This window comes from Ictalurus punctatus, chromosome 20 (assembly GCF_001660625.3).
Source record: "Ictalurus punctatus breed USDA103 chromosome 20, Coco_2.0, whole genome shotgun sequence".
Classification (NCBI taxonomy): domain Eukaryota; kingdom Metazoa; phylum Chordata; class Actinopteri; order Siluriformes; family Ictaluridae; genus Ictalurus; species Ictalurus punctatus.
In genome coordinates, this window is record NC_030435.2 from 23,692,727 (window position 1) to 23,714,411 (window position 21,685).

A 21,685-nucleotide genomic window follows, 5' to 3' on the forward strand; every position below is an offset into this window, starting at 1 on the left:
CAATCCGAGCGGTTTATGTGGAGGAGATCGAGGAGGAGGAGGAGGAGGAGGAGGAGGAGGAGGAGGAGCCGAGCTCTGGGGGGTGGGGAAGAAGCAACTGAAGACACAAATGTCACAAAGTCGTAAACAGGAAGAATGCAAGGACTCGGGGCCGAGATACTGGAGGTCAAGAGTAACAGATGAGAGGTCGATTCCGACACGCAAAACCTGAAGAAGAAAAAAAAACCCATCTTCTGTTTCACACCTGATCCGTAGCGTATAGATCCGTAGCGTATAGATCTGTAGCGTATAGATCCGTAGCGTATAGATCCGTAGCGTATAGATCCGTAGCGTATAGATCCGTAGCGTATAGATCTGTAAGCGTATAGATCCGTAGCGTATAGATCCGTAGCGTATAGATCTATAATGTATAGATCTGTAGCGTATAGATCTGTAGCGTATAGATCTGTAAGCATATAGATCCGTAGCGTATAGATCCGTAGCGTATAGATCCGTAGCGTATAGATCTGTAGCGTATAGATCCGTAGCGTATAGATCCGTAGCGTATAGATCCGTAGCGTATAGATCCGTAGCGTATAGGTCTATAATGTATAGATCTGTAGCGTATAGGTCTGTAGCGTATAGATCTGTAGCGTATAGATCCGTAGCGTATAGATCCGTAGCGTATAGATCCGTAGCGTATAGATCCGTAGCGTATAGATCCGTAGCGTATAGGTCTATAATGTATAGATCTGTAGCGTATAGGTCTGTAGCGTATAGATCCGTAGCGTATAGATCTGTAGCATATAGATCCGTAGCGTATAGATCCGTAGCGTATAGATCCGTAGCGTATAGATCTGTAGCGTATAGATCTGTAGCGTATAGATCCGTAGCGTATAGATCCGTAGCGTATAGATCCGTAGCGTATAGATCCGTAGCGTATAGATCCGTAGTGTATAGGTCTATAATGTATAGATCTGTAGCGTATAGATCTGTAAGTGTATAGATCTGTAGCGTATAGATCTGTAGCGTATAGATCTGTAGCGTATAGATCCGTAGCGTATAGATCTGTAGCGTATAGATCCGTAGCGTATAGATCTGTAGCGTATAGATCCGTAGCGTATAGATCCGTAGCGTATAGATCTGTAAGCGTATAGATCCGTAGCGTATAGATCCGTAGCGTATAGATCTATAATGTATAGATCTGTAGCGTATAGATCTGTAGCGTATAGATCTGTAAGCATATAGATCCGTAGCGTATAGATCCGTAGCGTATAGATCCGTAGCGTATAGATCCGTAGCGTATAGATCCGTAGCGTATAGATCCGTAGCGTATAGATCTGTAGCGTATAGATCCGTAGCGTATAGATCCGTAGCGTATAGATCCGTAGCGTATAGGTCTATAATGTATAGATCTGTAGCGTATAGATCCGTAGCGTATAGATCCGTAGCGTATAGATCCGTAGCGTATAGGTCTATAATGTATAGATCTGTAGCGTATAGGTCTGTAGCGTATAGATCCGTAGCGTATAGATCTGTAGCATATAGATCCGTAGCGTATAGATCCGTAGCGTATAGATCTGTAGCGTATAGATCCGTAGCGTATAGATCCGTAGCGTATAGATCCGTAGCGTATAGATCCGTAGCGTATAGATCTGTAGCGTATAGATCCGTAGTGTATAGGTCTATAATGTATAGATCTGTAGCGTATAGATCTGTAAGTGTATAGATCTGTAGCGTATAGATCTGTAGCGTATAGATCTGTAGCGTATAGATCCGTAGCGTATAGATCTGTAAGTGTATAGATCTGTAGCGTATAGATCCGTAGCGTATAGGTCTGTAGCGTATAGATCCGTAGCGTATAGATCCGTAGCGTATAGATCCGTAGCGTATAGATCCGTAGCGTATAGATCTGTAAGTGTATAGATCTGTAGCGTATAGATCTGTAGCGTATAGATCTGTAAGTGTATAGATCCGTAGCGTATAGATCTGTAGCGTATAGATCTGTAAGTGTATAGATCCGTAGCGTATAGATCTGTAGCGTATAGATCCGTAGCGTATAGATCTGTAAGCGTATAGATCCGTAGCGTATAGATCTGTAGCGTATAGATCTGTAAGCGTATAGATCTGTAAGCGTATAGATCTGTAGCGTATAGATCTGTAGCGTATAGATCTGTAGCGTATAGATCCGTAGCGTATAGATCTGTAGCGTATAGATCCGTAGCGTATAGATCTGTAAGCGTATAGATCCGTAGCGTATAGATCTGTAGCGTATAGATCTGTAAGCGTATAGATCTGTAAGCGTATAGATCTGTAGCATATAGATCCGTAGCGTATAGATCTGTAGCGTATAGATCCGTAGCGTATAGATCTGTAAGCGTATAGATCCGTAGCGTATAGATCCGTAGCGTATAGATCTGTAAGCGTATAGATCTGTAAGCGTATAGATCTGTAGCGTATAGATCCGTAGCGTATAGATCTGTAAGCGTATAGATCTGTAAGCGTATAGATCTGTAAGCGTATAGATCCGTAGGCTCGAACGATTCCTCGGACCAATCGTACGGCGCGTGCGGTCCGGTGTTTCTTCAGTTCTCCGCTGAATACACCGCTGTTTAATTCGTGTTGAAATAGCTAGCTTTGTATACTTCCGTGTAGCTACTACTGTTGTTCATGGGAATGCCACGCCCACAACATACAAAATACCAGCGTCATTAACGGCCGTCTCCTAAAATAACAGATCATTCAATCATCGTTTGTGCTTTATTTGATTTTTTTTTTACGTAGACTTATTATGTCTTTAAGTATTGCGTAACTTTAACGTGTCCGTGTCACGGCGTCTTCACGTCTCCCAAACAGACGCTCCGGCTCATTTCCCCGTCCGAGGACGGATCTCTGAACCTGCCAGACGACTGGAGCGAGTGACGGATCGGTGTCAGGGTGATGACAGGTAAACCTGCCGCTGTCGCTGTAGTATGAAGTCGTGGGTAGGCGTTCCTACGACTGGTTGCCATAGTAACGTGGGTGGTGCAACTAGCATTCCACTTCTGAATTCCAGAAACCAGTTTTCTTGCTGCTCAAATGAAACTGCAGGGAGAGAGATCTGATATAACATTCACCACCGGTGTGTACACATGCATCATATCCTACGAGATGAAGGAGACGCGGCGTGCGCTCTTCGCCATCGCCGCCGTCTGTCTGCTGCGAAAGCACAACTGACCATTAGCTTAGCTTAGCGTGTTTAGAGAAAAATAATAATCACTTTTTGTCACGACCGAGCGAAATCCCGGTGCGGCTCGTATCTCAGGACGTGAGCGCCACCATCAGGGTGTCGGTGGTGAACGGGCGCCGGACCGCGGCACTGTGCTGCTCGTTCAAGCCGGACGCTTCACCCAAGACGGGAGCGACATAGCATAGGGGTGTGTTTCATTATTATTGATTTATTGATTTATTTTCCGAGTGGCGACGGATCACGTGCGCTCCTCCGCTCTCCCGCTTCACTCCCGTTGGTAGTCGCTGCATCGAGTCGCTCCGAATTTGCATACAGCTCGACTTTTCTCAACTACCAACGTGGCTGGACACGCCCACGGCTAGTCGCCAACGGTCGCCGGACGTCAGCAGGTCTCTCTGCGCGCGCACGCGCGCGTGTGTGTGTGTGTGTGAAAGCACCTTTAAAGTCCGCGGGTTAAAAAACAACAAACAACAGTAAATTGTGTTAAAAACAAATCCAGAATAATTATGAAGCAGGGTGCGAAGAGCGCGAATAACGATCGCGGATTTTATTGCGTTACTGCAAAAATATCGTCTCGTTCACGTGGACACGTTTCCTCCGGATCCGAACTGAAGGTGGGGTGAGATTTGGAGGACTCGCTGGTGAATGATTAACAGGAGCGAGGGAGTGCGTGCGCGTGCGTGCGTATGTGTGCGTGTTTTCTCAGAGAAAAACCTCCAGGTGCTTCACAAACCGAGACAGACAGATCACCTTTCACCTCGCGCTAAATACAACCTGCCAACGTCAGACTGAAAACAACAACGAGAAAATGAGGAAAATGACGTTTATATACAAGTAAATAAATAAATAAACGGAGCCCTCTGGTGTTTACGGCGACGCCGACGGTCGAGGCGAGTTAAGCGACGAACCTGTTGCGCAACACCTGCCTCGTTTCACTGGGGCTAAAACTCGTAGACGGACCTGAAATGACTTTAAAGCACTTAATGTTTTCAGAGAGAGAGAGAGAGAGAGAGAGAGGGGGAGAGGGGGAGAGGGGGGGGGCTAAAGAAAATAAGGACTAGCCGTCCCCGCACCTCAGAGACGGTGTTTAACCAGACAGCTGAGTAATTACAGTCCTTCACCAATCAGCTCTCGAATTACAAAGGCTAAAAAACCTTCCTTTCCCCAACTACGGCTCAAAGAGAGAAGACACGAGGAGGAGGAGGAGGAGGAGGAGGGGAAAAAAAGTCTTTCATTCTGTCCTGTCTTCTCTAATCAAGAAGCCCTGAAGCGGCGCTAGGAAACGTCCAAGCACCAGGAACGTCCTTGCTCAAAAAAAACAAAAAAACATTTTAAAAAAATTACATAAAAAAGAAAAGAAAAAAAGAGACGAGATCACGGAGGGAGATAAGGAACGAGTGGAAAAACAGGTTCCTCACGGCGAGCTGTCTCACCTCCGCGAGGGTTAGTTACAGAAGGCACTTTATTTAAAGTTAAAGTACGGGATGATATGGAGGGGGGGCGGGGGGGGGCGGGGGGGGGCGGGGGGGGGGGGGGGGGAGCGGGGCTTTCAGGAGGTTAAAACAACCTAAATCAAGAAAAGAAAGAAGTAAAAGAGAAAGCGGGAACTTTTTCGGCGAGTTAAAAAAGAAAGAAAACGAGCGAGGAGAGTTCTGAAAGTTCTCCGGAACGTGAAAGCGAAGTGAAACGCGACCGAGCGACAGGTGTAAAAAAAAAAAAAAAAAACCCCTTTACTCACCCATGTCCTCAAACTGAAAGAAAGGAACCGGAAAACTGAACAAGAATTCCAATAAAATGTAATCCTTAATGTAATCCGGAGTCTCCTGTATAAAAGTGTTCCTGAAAAGTCCACGGCGTCCACACGCTACACGCCTTTCACGCTTTCACATCCAGGTAAGGAAATCCTCGCTTAAACTCCACAAAAATCTCCACACACACACACACACACACACACACAGCGAGACAGGGGAAAAAATGTAAAACTCCTTAATCCATTGTAAGCTTTTCCTTTTTTTCTTCCTCGCTTTAATAAAGGTTAGTTTAAAGAAACGTCTCCTCTGAGATCCGCTGCTCTTTCTTTACTGAAAACAGTCCCTTCTGAGGACAAAGCTGCTTCACAATGTGGAGAGCGCCAGGGGACAGGGGTGAGAAGGGGCGGGGTCTACATGTGATGTCACACAAGGTGAGAATCGCTACTGGGCCTGGGGAAAAAGGGGGCGGAGACACGATGGCTCTCCTGAGCCACTGCCCAGAAGGTGTTTTCTCTCTCTCTCTCTCTCTTTTTATTACTTACCTGTGGGAGTGTGTGGGGGTGGGGTAGGGGGTAGGGGGTGGGGGGGGTCACGTGACACGGCGGGAGCTTCTGCGAAGTTTAAACTAGTCGGCAAACAGGGCACATTTAAAGTTACGACGTAATAAAAATATAAACATTATTATAGGTTTGTAATATAAACAATCTTTTTAAATAAAAGTATTATTGACTGAAATGTTGAACGAGCAGTTTTACTTGCGCTTTGTAATATATTGACAAGACATAGACACGTGACGTAAACGTGAGCTGCAGTCGTAAGAAGTAAACACGCGCCGTATACATGAGATGCAGTCGTGCAAAGTAGACGTAGGGATAAAACGTGAACATAAGACGTGAACGTGCGACGCGGACATGAGGTGTCAACGTTAAATGTAAATGTAAAATGTAAAGGTGCGATCTGAACGTGCGATGCAGACGTGCGATGTAAACATGAGACGTGACTCTGCGGTGTGGTCATGTGACGTGATCGTGTGAGTGCTGCGCTCACTGTCACTTAAATAAAGTCTCGGGACGGAGAAGTGGGACACCGAGAGAGCGTGACATCCCCACAGAGCCGAGATATGAACATTAGAGAAAGCTTTCTGGGGCATAAACACACACACACACACACACACACACACACACACTCACACACACACACACTGTATCTCTCAATAATAAACACCTGCTCATATGTATAAAACCAAAATCTCACAGACACACAGAAGTTTGAGAGGAAATGAATACACAGCCAGACAGATACTGCAGATCGACAGACAGACAGACAGACAGGCAGACAGACAGAGAGAAAGACAGGCAGACAGACAGACAGGCAGACAGACAGATGAATACAGAAAAAAATAATAAAGCATTTGTTGACAATCAGGGAGACAGTCAAAAGAAAGGAGGGAGATGTACGGAGAGACGGAGAGACAGAGTGACAATCTAACAAGCAGAGAGACAGACAGCTGGATAGACAGAGACAGATGGATGAATAAAAAATGACGGGTTGTCAAACAGGTAGAGAGATGGATAGAGAGATAGGTGGGAACAGAGAAAGACAGGTAGTTGACATGATGGAGAGACGGAGAGACAGACAGCCGGGATGGACAGCAGGACAGGCAGATAGACGGGTGGATAAAAAAAAAAAAACTGTCACGTGTTGAGAAACAGAAGGACGGAGAAATGGCAGACAGGTAGATGGATGAATGGATGAACGGATGAATGGATGGACAGATGGAGAGACAGAGAGAAAGAACGTGATGGAGACAGATGACGGGACAGAAAGACAGACGACAATATAGATACTGAGGCAGACACAGACGAAGAGACTGACAGACAGAGAGAGAAAGGAAAACAGAGAGACAGATGGAGAAACCAAAAGAGACAGACAGACAGACGGACAGAGAGAGAGAGAGAGACAGACAGACAGATTCGACTGTGTAATACAGTGAGTTAATAAATAATCCTAACTTAATTAATCATCTGTTAATGAGTAACGACACAGCTTTGACCTGTGAGGAGTGCAAACAGACAGACAGACAGACAGACAGGTGGACAGACAGGCATATAGGAAAACAGACAGCTATATATACAGACAGACAGATGAGCAGTTAGTCAGGTAGGTATAGGGACGGACAGACAGACAGACAGACAGACAGACAGGTAGACAGGAATACAGAAACACAAATAGAGAAACAAACAGGTAGGTATGCAGACAGACAGATGCTCAGGTATAGAACAGACAGACAGACAGACAGAGAGATGAATGCTCAGATAGACAGGTAAGTACATAGGCAGACCGACAGATGGAGAGAGACAAGTAGGTACAGGAATAGACAGACAGGTATAGAGATTCATATGGACAGGTAGGTATATTGGAACAGGTAAACAGGTCGGTAAACAGACAGACTCACTGGCAGACAGACAGGTATGCATGCAGTTAGACAAACAGGCACATGGAGACATGACGTGTGTACAGCTAGTAGGTAAACAGACAGACAGGTTGATATAGAGACAGACAGACAGACAGGCAGAGGAACAAACTGATGAATAATCATGTCTCCAGCAGTGAGTCAGTCAGACAGTGTGTGACAAAGAGGTGTGTGAGAAACCCAAGTACACACACACACACACACACACACACACACACGCACACACACTCACCGATAAGAACACCGTAATCTGACCTTGGGTGTGTACGAGTATGTGTGTACATGAGGTCACATGGCGGTGTGTGTGTGTGTGTGTGTGTGTGTGTGTGTGTGTGTAAATATAAAGAGGTAGAACACGACAGAAAGAAAACAGCAATCTTCTTGTTCGTTTTAAAAAAGAAAAGCGCTCGGTTCCGTGTAACGTTAATTCGGAGCGGGGGGGGCGGGGGGGCGGGGAGGACGATGCGGGGGGGCGTGACATGCCGGAGAATGTGGAAGAGAGTATTTCCCCCCCGTCAGGATGCCGGGGGGTATTGGCAGAGTAGAAACGCATTTAGACTGAGAGATTAACAGGAGGAAATGAAGCGACACAATCACACCTGACCAGGACGAGGAAAGAAAAACCATCAACAACAACAACAACAATGCTGAGGTGGAGGAAGAGGGGGAGAAGGGGCGCCAAAACTTATACTCACTGTGCGTGTGTGTGATGGATATTATATAAACTGATCTTACATCCACCCGTCATACCAGTCATCCATCCATTCATCTAACCATGTATCCTTCCGTCCATACAATCTCTCCATCCATCCATCCATACATACATCTCTCCATCCATCTGTACATCTATCTCTCCATCCTTCCATCCATACATACATCTCTCCATCCATCTGTACATCTATCTCTCCATCCTTCCATCCATACATCTCTCCATCCATCTGTACATCTATCTCTCCATCCTTCCATCCATACATCTATCTCTCCATCCATCCATCCATACATACATCTCTCCATCCATCCATCCATACATCTCTCCATCCATCTGTACATCTATCTCTCCATCCATCTGTACATCTATCTCTCCATCCATCTGTACATCTATCTCTCCATCCATCCATCCATACATACATCTCTCCATCCATCCATCCATACATCTCTCCATCCATCTGTACATCTATCTCTCCATCCATCTGTACATCTATCTCTCCATCCATCTGTACATCTATCTCTCCATCCATCTGTACATCTATCTCTCCATCCTTCCATCCATACATCTCTCCATCCATCTGTACATCCATCTCTCCATCCATCCATACATACATCTCTCCATCCATCTGTACATCTATCTCTCCATCCATCCATACATCTATCTCTCCATCCATCCATACATCTATCTCTCCATCCATCCATACATCTATCTCTCCATCCATCTGTACATCTATCTCTCCATCCTTCCATCCATACATCTCTCCATCCATCTGTACATCTATCTCTCCATCCATCTGTACATCTATCTCTCCATCCTTCCATCCATACATCTCTCCATCCATCTGTACATCTATCTCTCCATCCATCCATCCATACATACATCTCTCCATCCATCCATACATCTATCTCTCCATCCATCTGTACATCTATCTCTCCATCCTTCCATCCGTCCATACATCTATCTCTCCATCCATCCATCCATACATACATCTCTCCATCCATCTGTACATCTATCTCTCCATCCTTCCATCCATACATCTCTCCATCCATCTGTACATCTATCTCTCCATCCATCTGTACATCTATCTCTCCATCCATCCATCCATACATACATCTATCTCTCCATCCATCCATACATCTCTCCATCCATCTGTACATCTATCTCTCCATCCATCTGTACATCTATCTCTCCATCCATCCATCCGTCCATACATCTATCTCTCCATCCATCCATACATACATCTCTCCATCCATCCATCCATACATCTCTCCATCCATCTGTACATCTATCTCTCCATCCATCTGTACATCTATCTCTCCATCCTTCCATCCATACATCTCTCCATCCATCTGTACATCTATCTCTCCATCCATCCATACATACATCTATCTCTCCATCCATCCATCCATACATCTCTCCATCCATCCATCCATACATACATCTATCTCTCCATCCATCCATCCGTACATCTATCACTCCATCCATCCATCCATACATACATCTATCTCTCCATCCATCCATCCATCCATCTATCTCTCCATCCATACATACATCTATCTCTCCATCCATCCATCCATACATCTATCTCTCCATCCATCCATCCATACATTTATCTCTCCATCCATCCATACATCTATCTCTCCATCCATACATACATCTATCTCTCCATCCATCCATCCATACATACATCTATCTCTCCATCCATCCATACATACATCTATCTCTCCATCCATCCATCCATCTATCTCTCCATCCATCCAGCCAGCTAACTTACTATCCATCCATCTAAACACCTAACCATCTATCCTATCTATGCATTCAAACAGCCATCCCTCCATATAGCTATCATTCACCCACCCACCCATTCACCCATCCACCCACCCATTCACCCTTCCATCCATCCATCCATCCATCCATCCCTTCAGCTATCCGTCGTCCATCTAACTTATCCATCAGCCATCAGTCCATCAAACTATCCATCCATCCATCCATCCATCCATCCATCCAAGGCTGACCTGAGATAATCCAGGACATGAAAGAACTCAAGTTACTTTAACATGGTTCTTCTTGAAATCTTCAGGAGTTCTCCCAGAGGGACCAACCGAAGAACCCTGAAGAGTTCTAGATGGGGTTTTTTTTCAGTTTTGTTAGCCTTACTAAATAATTAGCGAGCTACCCAGCGCTCACCGGCCCTCACTTCAACACGTTCCTGAAACACGACACCGTGAACGTGTTCCCCGGCGCGTGACCCCTGGTCACGGCGTGCTCGGGCGGAGCTCTCTGCGGATGGGATATTGGGAATATCGAGCGGAACGGTAGCTGATTGAAGCGCTCGCGGATTTGCACGCTGTTTGTAAGACTTTGCGAGACATTTGGATCGAAAAGGACCTCCGGGTATTTCAGACGCAGGGAACCGTACGGGAGCCGAAGCCGAGAGTCGAGCCAGGACACGCAGAGTGAAAAACAACACGCCCTGGTCCGATTTCAACACGCGAAACGAGAAAGTTCACTAGGAATGATGGAAAACACAAGATTTCACCCACAGCACAACAAGAACCTGTAAAACTGGATGGAGGTTTAAGTTAAACTCAAGTGTCCGGAACGGATTAGCGACCGGGACTAGGTGACAAAAGCTCAGGAAACAGCCAGGAATTCGCAGAGCTACAGAACAATAGCTACTTTAACGATAAAAAACACCAAGACCGTAAACCACACGAAGAGCTCCGTTACTTATCAGGATTTAACCGCAAAAGGGCAACAGGAAACCGCTATATAAGGGCAAGACAAAAATATAACATCACGATAACCGCTGCAGGACACTTTTCTGACGCTTCGTAAACATCGCGCGGCGACATTTTCATATTTTTATATATAAACCCGCTTTTCCAACAAAATTAACCCTGGACAATTTGTCCCAGGATCTTTTTCCAAGCGACCGTTTGGTTCCTCCAGACCGTTGTTGTTTGCATTTCCCACCCCCGAAAATTCCTGCCTTTTGAAGAATACCACCTCCCGAGTTCGGGACTTTGCGAGGGCTAAATATCTGACCCGGAACTTAATTTCGACCCCGCGGTGGAAACACACCGAGTACCTCCAAAAGTCCCTAGTTCCTGGGGAAAGTTCCTGCGGTGCAAAAGCTTCACACGATACAACGGCATGTTAAGGTTTGTGCTGAACCTGTGAAATATTTTAAATGATATTTAAATAAAAATCCTTTTCATTTCGCTCCTTTTCAGTATTAAATATTTCTTATTGCACCCCGAACATTAAAAACACGTCCGGTTAAACATTCGTTAGAGATTAAAACATTATTTTCACATTTTAAAAATGTTGTTAATAGTTTTCTTTCTAGAGAAAAAATGTTTGCTTTTTGTTCATCTCCCCCCGACTTTTTAACATTAAAGCTTGTGTTTGTATTAAACCTTTAAAACGACAAAACTTTATGAATTATTTCCAAAAGTGTGCGTGTGGAAAATACTGGGAAAATGTCCTTTTTTAATCCTAGAAGTTGTAAAACCTTAAAATGAATAAAATTGAGCTTTTTTTTCTTTTTTTTTTCTTTCTAAATATTAAAAAAAATTCTAAATATTAAAATTTCATCTGTTACATTTCCCTCCTTTTCACTGTTTATGATTACCGAACCATAAAAATGAAAAATGTTAAAAGTTTTATATAATTAAAAAAAATAAAATAAAATAAAAAATGTGTACAGCATTCCTTTTCACTGTTAAATGTTTTATTATTTTTTTTTAGTAGTTCAATATCTAAATTAAATTCCAATTTGAACTTTAAAGATTCCGTGTACATTTCCCCCGAGTTGTTTTGGATAAATAAAAATTTTTTTTTTACAAATTATAAAAACTATAACATCCACTATGTAGTTTTTTTTTTGTTTGTTTGTTTGTTTGTTTGTTTGTTTTTTACTGATTAAAGGAAAAAACAAATAAGAAGTGTTATCAGAATCCATGTAAATTTGGGTAAAGTAAGAACAACTGAATGTTTATTTTTAAAAGTCCCCCAGTCTGGAAAATGGAATCAAGCTTCTCCTCTCAAGACCCCGAGGATCTTAATTCTTTGCTTCACAGTAATTTTATCTGAACAAAACCTATAGGCCTTGGAAAGTACAACTTTTCACACTTAAAGTCCTTGAATACATTATAATACATTATATATATATGTATTAGAATATGTATTCACGAGCACGTTCTACAGCACGTTCCGGAGCTTTAACGTTTCTTCTTCTACTGTATATAAAAGATTTCGTTGCTCTTTGCTGACCCCCGATGGTGCGCTTTTTAATAATTCATCACAACAAGCAGAAATAAAAAGCACAGGAAGAAAAAAAACAATAAAAGTGAAACAACAACTCCGTCTCGGGTCTGCGATCGATCCGAGCTGTAACGCAGGTTTAACTTGGAGGCCATGAACCTCCATGTCTTTTTAGACGCTGTTTATTAGCATGATGGAATCACCCCTTCACTCGTAGCCCGTAAAACATCTAAAACAAAACTATTAGCAAAATTAGCAGCGACAAACGCATAACAGATTCGACAAAAAAAAAAAAAGCCCAAAATGCGGCTTCTTAAGAACCTACTTCAACCTTCTCTTTAAAATCGACACGGAGGGGAAAAAATCCATTTAAAAAAAACAAAACTAAGGAGATCACCTCTCAGCAAACCGGACGGAAAATTCCACCCATAAAGATGTCATGCGTACGATGATAAACGTCTTAACAGTGAAAGAGCGCCTCGTGCTAAATCTTCCACTAACGCAGCTCAGCCACTGCAGCGATTCGACTACCATACACACACACACACACACACACACACACACTAACTCTTCCTCCTGTTATAGGGCGCCATAACTTTTGCACTATTTAGACTGCTTACACAGACAAATTCGTTTCGAAAACCGTTTCGTCCTTACTACGAAACGACTGCAAATGTTCACGAAACGCTCACTGAAAATCGCCACGTAACCGAAATACAGAAGCGATTTGGACTTCGCGGCGTAATCCGTATACAAAATCGTCGCAAGTCACTGACGATTCTGCGATTCGCAGCCGATCGGACGATTAGATTTCCTAATTAGATTTCCTAACGGACCGCATTTCCGTGAACACGACGGACCTTCTGGCTACGGAGGATTTACGGATGATTATTTTTCGTATCCGGTTTAATAAATGGGGCACGATGTTGACAAAGAAACGTTAAATAACATTGTCGCCGGAGAGTTTTTAAGAGTTACAGGCACTTCAAGGCACCGCAGTGTTGGAATCACCCTAACAGCGCCCCCTTGTGTTTAAACCCGGAACTTCTGGACTTTCACGGCAATATGTTAGGAGTTAAGACTTCTAGACGAAAAAAAAAACCCTCCACCACATCTGACGATCAGCGTTCGTTTAAACGCAAAGACGACGCATTAACGAGGCACAAAACGGGAATATCCGGCAACCCGGCACGGCCGCCCGTTTAAGAGTGTGGCGGGAACGGATACGTTACGTGGCAGGAAAAGATAAAGGTGTGAACAGTCGAGTAGGCTGAAAGAAAATGGCGCCAATCAGCCGGAGAATGCAAACAAGACTGCAGGTGACACAAAAGAATCCAACACCCACCCACCTCCTCCACACACACACACACACACACACACACACACCCAAATGAGGGAGTAATCCATCATGGCTGCCATTTGCCAGTAACGTCTTTTTTAACAAAGCCTTGACAGATGGGAGGAGATAAGACCTGGTGTGTGTCCAAGTGGGAAACATGAACAGGCGAAAAAATTTCTTTCTCACACACACACACACACACACACACTCTGTAGCTATGAAAGTCACGTCCGCGCATTAGCCTCCATCGCTAGAGAGAGATGGATGATGGGATATAAAGTCACTCTTAACTTTTTCACCTCCGCTCTCCTTCTCCGCTCCTAATAATAATCCGTTTTATTTATACACCGCTTTCTTCTTCCACCAAACCAAGGTCATTTACGACGAGTAAACGCGCACTAAAGGCGCATGCACCGTGTAGGCACGTCGCACGTCATAACCGCGTTCGCCGGCCGGCCCGGCGAGGAAAAACACGATTGTTAATTCATTCATTCATTAATTAAATTCACGCTCTGTTTTGGTTGCTTAAACAACCGACGCGGCAGAAAAAGTGCTAGCTACGGTAACATAATAGCGTACGGCGAGCTAGTTAGCACGTTCAGCACATCAAATACAGAAGAAGGGGAACGGGTGAAGACGTTATTAATTCGTTACGCTATTTTTTCACCGTCGGTTTAGATTAGCACGTTCCCGTGATAGCAGAACGTGCGCGGATGACCGTATACGACCACCTGGAGATGGCGAAAAGTATCAGGACACCTGAGCATCTTCTCCAAACTGCTCACGCAAAGGTGGAAACACACACGATTGTACAGACGTCTTTGTGCGCCGCAGCGTTACAATTTCAGTCCACAGGGACGGACGGAGAGGCCGGAACCCGTTCCAGCACGACGCCGAGTGCACGACGCGAGCTCCGTGAAGACGTGAAGAACTGGAGTGTCCTGCACAGAGCCCTGACCTCAACACCTTCGGGAAGAGCTGGAGCCTCCGCGCCAGACACCAGCGCCTGACCTCGACCTCGCTAATAACTGTGCTGTAGGTTATTGTTCGGCGCTGCCGATCCAACGAGACTGTCGTTGGGTTTAAAAGCCTTCTGACCAGATAACCGCCGTGTCCTTCTCGTCTTCTTCTTCTTCTTCAGACCAAACGAACGAGGCGTATCGGAATTAAAGCCCCAGCGCCCGCATGTCCGCACCTTTCCGTTAAACCCGCTCATTTCCGCATACACGCTTTTCCTGCGTGAATGAGACGGCGCTTAACGTCTGATGTCTGATATCCTTTTTTATAAAAGCATGGGATGGAAACCACTTCCTGACGCTGTCTAGCCGTTCTGGAAACATGGAAACGTACGGCTGCGTTTCCAGACACGGACCAGGCCTCGGATTTCGCCGGTCACTGGGGGGAAATCGCCAGAGAAAACCAGCTCTTCAAAGAGCACACTGAGTGGTAATTATCAAAACCTCATGCCGACGCAAGTTTTCCAGCGGGTTTGGACTGTTCCTCTAAAAAAAAAAAAAAAAAAAACAACCCATGAGTCACTTAAGTGCACTAGAAAACCCTGAAGAGAGAGACCGTTCGGTCTTTCAGAGCAGACAGGGATTACTGTGGTCTAACGCTCCGGCGTGCCTGTGGAACTCCCCCCCCCTCCTCTGACCCCACCTCCACGCCACGCCCAAGCGCGCATTAGATTTCATCGGTCACGTGACACCGATCCCGCGTTACAATTCTGGCGGATAAACTCGACGGAGATAACGTCCGAAGTATCGCTCTTTTAAAGAGAGGCGAGTCGGTACGAGAAAATAATAATAAACATCTACCAGCCAATCAGAAACGAGAAACTCCTCTGTCCTGAAGATGTTACAGCTTTATCTCTGACGGTTACAAAGTGCTGACACTGGAGACTCCTTCCATAACTGTCAAACAAACATCTCCTCAAAGATTAGCGATGGAGCGTCTGCCGTACAAGTCCCCGTGAACGAGCCGTTACTATAGGAACGATTTTTTTTTTTTACCCACCTGCGGCTGAAACCGTTAATAAAACCGTAGCCTCCGATTAACAAGGCGGAACTACTGCGTTGCAATTTATAAAATGATGAAACTTTATACGATTAAATCATCGTTTAGTGTACGTTACGACGCTGCGTACATCTGACCAGATGAATGGATGTTAAAAACATTTAAGTGAACATTGAAATCTGACGTCGAAAGCGGCTGCACTACTGTCAGAGCTACTGTGAACGAAAAAACACCCGCCGACCAATCAGAATCCAGAAGCCTTGTGCCTGCGGATATTTGCCAAATAAAGCGCCTCGTCTTGGCGTTTTCATATGCACTGTGCGCTCCTGTACCTCCCCCAGCTGCTGCTGTTTGTAAATTTGATCCAGCCCTGCCAAAATGTGAGACGAGCCCTGATGCAATTTCCAATTTCCTGATGTTCCGTGCCAATAAAACAACGGCAGTAGGGAAGCATTCAGGTCGATCCACTTCCCTGTAATGAGTTTTGCCATGATGCGTCCAAAAGAATCAGGACACCTGTCCGTCCATCATCACTCCCTAAATCACCTGTCCGCCCATCATCACTCCCCGAATCACCTGTCCGTCCATCATCACTCCCTAAATCACCTGTCCGTCCATCATCACTCCCTAAATCACCTGTCCGTCCATCATCACTCCCTAAATCACCTGTCCGTCCATCATCACTCCCTAAATCACCTGTCCGTCCATCATCACTCCCCGAATCACCTGTCCGTCCATCATCACTCCCTAAATCACCTGTCCGTCCATCATCACTCCCTAAATCACCTGTCCGTCCATCATCACTCCCTAAATCACCTGTCCGTCCAGAGTTACTCCCTAAATCACCTGTCCGTCCATCATCACTCCCTAAATCACCTGTCCGTCCAGAGTTACTCCCTAAATCACCTGTCCGTCCATCATCACTCCCTAAATCACCTGTCCATCCATCATCACTCCCTAAATCACCTGTCCGTCCATCATCACTCCCTAAATCACCTGTCCGTCCAGAGTTACTCCCTAAATCACCTGTCCGTCCATCATTACTCCCTAAATCACCTGTCCGTCCAGAGTTACTCCCTAAATCACCTGTCCGTCCATCATCACTCCCCGAATCACCTGTCCGTCCATCATCACTCCCTAAATCACCTGTCCGTCCATCATCACTCCCTAAATCACCTGTCCGTCCATCATCACTCCCTAAATCACCTGTCCATCCATCATCACTCCCTAAATCACCTGTCCGTCCATCATCACTCCCTAAATCACCTGTCCGTCCAGAGTTACTCCCTAAATCACCTGTCCGTCCATCATTACTCCCTAAATCACCTGTCCGTCCAGAGTTACTCCCTAAATCACCTGTCCATCCATCATCACTCCCTAAATCACCTGTCCGTCCATCATCACTCCCTAAATCACCTGTCCGTCCATCATCACTCCCTAAATCACCTGTCCGTCCATCATCACTCCCTAAATCACCTGTCCGTCCAGAGTTACTCCCTAAATCACCTGTCCGTCCATCATCACTCCCTAAATCACCTGTCCGTCCATCATCACTCCCTAAATCACCTGTCCGTCCATCATCACTCCCTAAATCACCTGTCCGTCCATCATCACTCCCTAAATCACCTGTCCGTCCATCATCACTCCCTAAATCACCTGTCCGTCCAGAGTTACTCCCTAAATCACCTGTCCGTCCATCATCACTCCCTAAATCACCTGTCCGTCTATCATCACTCCCTAAATCACCTGTCCGTCCAGAGTTACTCCCTAAATCACCTGTCCGTCCATCATCACTCCCTAAATCACCTGTCCGTCCAGAGTTACTCCCTAAATCACCTGTCCGTCCATCATCACTCCCTAAATCACCTGTCCGTCCATCATCACTCCCTAAATCACCTGTCCGTCCATCATCACTCCCTAAATCACCTGTCCGTCCAGAGTTACTCCCTAAATCACCTGTCCGTCCATCATCACTCCCTAAATCACCTGTCCGTCCATCATCACTCCCTAAATCACCTGTCCGTCCATCATCACTCCCTAAATCACCTGTCCGTCCATCATCACTCCCTAAATCACCTGTCCGTCCATCATCACTCCCCGAATCACCTGTCCGTCCAGAGTTACTCCCTAAATCACCTGTCCGTCCATCATCACTCCCTAAATCACCTGTCCGTCCATCATCACTCCCTAAATCACCTGTCCGTCCAGAGTTACTCCCTAAATCACCTGTCCATCCAGAGTTACTCCCTAAATCACCTGTCCGTCCATCATCACTCCCTAAATCACCTGTCCGTCCATCATCACTCCCTAAATCACCTGTCCGTCCATCATCACTCCCTAAATCACCTGTCCGTCCATCATCACTCCCCGAATCACCTGTCCGTCCAGAGTTACTCCCTAAATCACCTGTCCGTCCAGAGTTACTCCCTAAATCACCTGTCCGTCCATCATCACTCCCTAAATCACCTGTCCGTCCATCATCACTCCCTAAATCACCTGTCCGTCCATCATCACTCCCCGAATCACCTGTCCGTCCATCATCACTCCCTAAATCACCTGTCCGTCCATCATCACTCCCCGAATCACCTGTCCGTCCATCATCACTCCCTAAATCACCTGTCCGTCCAGAGTTACTCCCTAAATCACCTGTCCGTCCATCATCACTCCCTAAATCACCTGTCCGTCCATCATCACTCCCTAAATCACCTGTCCGTCCATCATCACTCCCCGAATCACCTGTCCGTCCATCATCACTCCCTAAATCACCTGTCCGTCCAGAGTTACTCCCTAAATCACCTGTCCGTCCAGAGTTACTCCCTAAATCACCTGTCCGTCCATCATCACTCCCTAAATCACCTGTCCGTCCATCATCACTCCCTAAATCACCTGTCCGTCCAGAGTTACTCCCTAAATCACCTGTCCGTCCATCATCACTCCCTAAATCACCTGTCCGTCCATCATCACTCCCTAAATCACCTGTCCGTCCATCATCACTCCCTAAATCACCTGTCCGTCCATCATCACTCCCTAAATCACCTGTCCGTCCATCATCACTCCCTAAATCACCTGTCCGTCCATCATCACTCCCTAAATCACCTGTCCGTCCATCATCACTCCCTAAATCACCTGTCCGTCCATCATCACTCCCCGAATCACCTGTCCGTCCAGAGTTACTCCCTAAATCACCTTTCAGAAGCTATAATTACTACACAGAAGTTAAGGAATAAAGCACTTTGTGTCGTGCTCTTACAGGAAAATAATCATCAGCGGGGGGGTGTGATGAAGCAGAGTTACTGTACCACCCTGAAGTTGATTTTTTTTCAGTGCTCTGTTCCTCTTACACCACAGCAATTTGCCCCCAACAGCAAAATATTACTTAATAAAAAAAAATGCATGGCTTTTATCCGTTTACAGTTACATTTAATCTTGTGGAAAGTCTGCACGACTCGCCCGCTAGCAGCTATAAACACTCGTTCCCTCGGCAGGCTCTCTGTCGTCCCTCTCTCCCAGTTAATATACAAAATAAAAAAAAATAAAAAAAAGAAACTATATGAACTGAGCGCTGTGGTATAATTCAGAACGTTTTAAATAAAATATTTATGACTAACTCTAAAAGAATCTCACTTCTAACTTGAATTAAATGCAAAAACTTGTTGAATTTCCGGCAGCAGATGCAGTGTGTTCTCATCTTTATCCATGAGCTATTTTTTTTTCCCTCCTCACAGTCACGACTGCCGTGGGAAACAGCCGTCCTAAAAAAAACAAGAATAAAAAAATTTAAAAAGGGGAGGTGGGGAACGCAACACGTTTTTGATGTAATGAGAAATTGGCTTTAATTAGCGCTTTTTGGAACTGATAAACGTTTCCATGGTTCTTTTTGGCCAGCGTCCACAGCTGGATCTCCACAGCGCGGTTTTGCCCATCGCTCAAATGAAAAAAAATTTTTTTAAATTAAAAGTTGGCATGACGACGTCCCATCTGGTCCTCCAGCAGACAATAGAGACATTCATGTGGTAAAAAGAAATAATCTGGGAAGTGAACCAGTGCTAATGGTTATGTATCAACACGACAGTAACACGGTGCTCTCGCAGCTGACGGGAGCGGACATTTTCCTCTTCGGTTTTTTTTTTATAAGTGCTCGGGTTTCCGTGACCTTCACGCCATCTGGGCCAAAGTAATTTGCTTCGCGCAAGTCGAGCCAACTGGAAGTGGGAAGAGAAAATCCGATCCGGCGAAACCTCGCCATCACGATGCCCTCTCCCTCTCTCTGTGCGTCCTCCCGATTCGTCCGTTACGTCCTAACGGCTTTCGAATCGAGCAGAACGTCGAGGGAACGTTCCGCCTTTAAGATCGCCTAAGTTCCTGAGAGTATCCCCAACAATCCCGGCTTCGTCCGACACGAACATCAACGGAACATTCCACCGAATTGTTCTATTCCGGTGCGGGTTCTTGGTAAGGAGACGTTTATTCGAGGATAATGGAAGGAGTCTCCAGTGTGAGGACTTTGTAACAGTCAGACTTAAAGCTGCAGCTTTTCCGAAAGTTTTCCGACATCTCCTTGCGTTTTATCTGATTTATTTATCGGCGTTTGAACTTTCGATCGAGTGAGAGAGAGAGAGAGAGAGAGGGGTAGTGAAGAGGGAAATACCGCTAGAACGTAAACGAGAACACGGACTAACCCGTAACTCGGACGTTCCACGAGATTAAACGTTACCATTTTGACGTGACGTCGCTCAATAACACTTTTTTTTTTTTAAAATTGTAACGGTCGTAAGTTGGTGAATCGGCCGAATGAAACACTCGGGGATTTTTCTCTAGACGTTTTTTTCCCGCTTCATCTCGACACCTCGGGTCGGAGCGGTGAGGTTTTTGTGCATTTAAGACCCGCACCGTGAACCCATCATCTCTCAGCGCCGGAGTGTTCAGCGAAGGATTATGGGTAGCTTTTCCCCTTTTCCCTTCGCTCGCCACCGCGGGTTCTTAAGCGCAACGGCTGAACTTTGACCCCGTGGAGATCATGACTCATGGAGAGTCAACAATCTTCCCTCTCGGACCGAGAGAGGCGTGAAGGTGAAAACGCGGCGAGAGACGAACACACCGGGATGAGGATGAAATGATTAACTGACTCGGAGAGGCGATGTTAGAGGCGATGTTAGAGGCGATGTTAGAGGCGATGACGGTCGTAACTACGCCCCTGGTGCTGGGTTTGAGATTTCGATGAGGTGATGACGGTTTCAGGGTGTCTATTAACAAAATGGATAACGGGTTAATATAAGAGGAATCGAACACTTCCGGGAAAGCAATGACGAGAGAAGAAGTAATGGATACGGACACGACAGTCCCTGTAAGCAGCTCGTCGGAGGAGGGGACTCTCTCGCTCTTCTGCCCGATGGCTCCACATTAATAATGGAGCCTGACGCAATCGGGATACGCTCAAGGAGAGGGAACTATTTCATCTCGCGACAGAGCGCTAAGCCGCGAAATAAACTAACGAGAGCTGACACCCGGTACGAGACGTCTCTCGGCTTCGCTCGGACGCTAAAAGCTAAAAGAGATCGATTGAAAGAAAGAAAGAAAGAAAGAAAGAAAGATAGAAAAAGGAGAGGAGAGACTAGCCGGAAAGGGATTGAAAAAAGAAAAAGGCCTAGATAGAACAAGGCTGAAAAAAAAAATTTAAAAGAGAAAAAGAGAAGGGAAAAAGGGCTAGAGAGAAAAGGGATAAGAAAGGAAGACAGAAAAGAAAAGAAAAGAAAAAAGGGATGGCTAAAAAACAAAAAACAAAAGATGAAGCGAAAGCTAGAAAGAAAGAAAGGAAGACAAAACGGAAGAAAGACAAGGAACTGAAAAGGCACGAAATAAATACAGCGGAAATAAAGAAATAAAAATACAAAGAGAAAAAAAGAAAAAAGAAAGGCAAGGG

The 21,685-nt window shown here is 45.4% G+C and overlaps 1 protein-coding gene across 6 annotated transcripts in view; it reads right to left on the bottom strand.

Annotated features, from left to right (window-relative positions):
- Positions 1-21,685, bottom strand: part of ptprfb (protein tyrosine phosphatase receptor type Fb) — a 157,839-nt gene that overhangs the window by 116,428 nt on the left and 19,726 nt on the right. For 3 of the 6 annotated variants that reach the window (XM_053673679.1, XM_053673678.1, XM_053673676.1), the window contains exon 1: positions 4,947-5,317. The exons of 1 other annotated variant lie outside the window; for it this stretch is intronic. The gene's annotated coding sequence lies outside the window, so the exon portion shown is untranslated. Of the gene's footprint in view, positions 1-4,946; positions 5,318-21,685 lie in introns of those variants that run through there. 2 more of the 6 variants (XM_053673681.1, XM_053673680.1) reach the window with 1 other exon arrangement.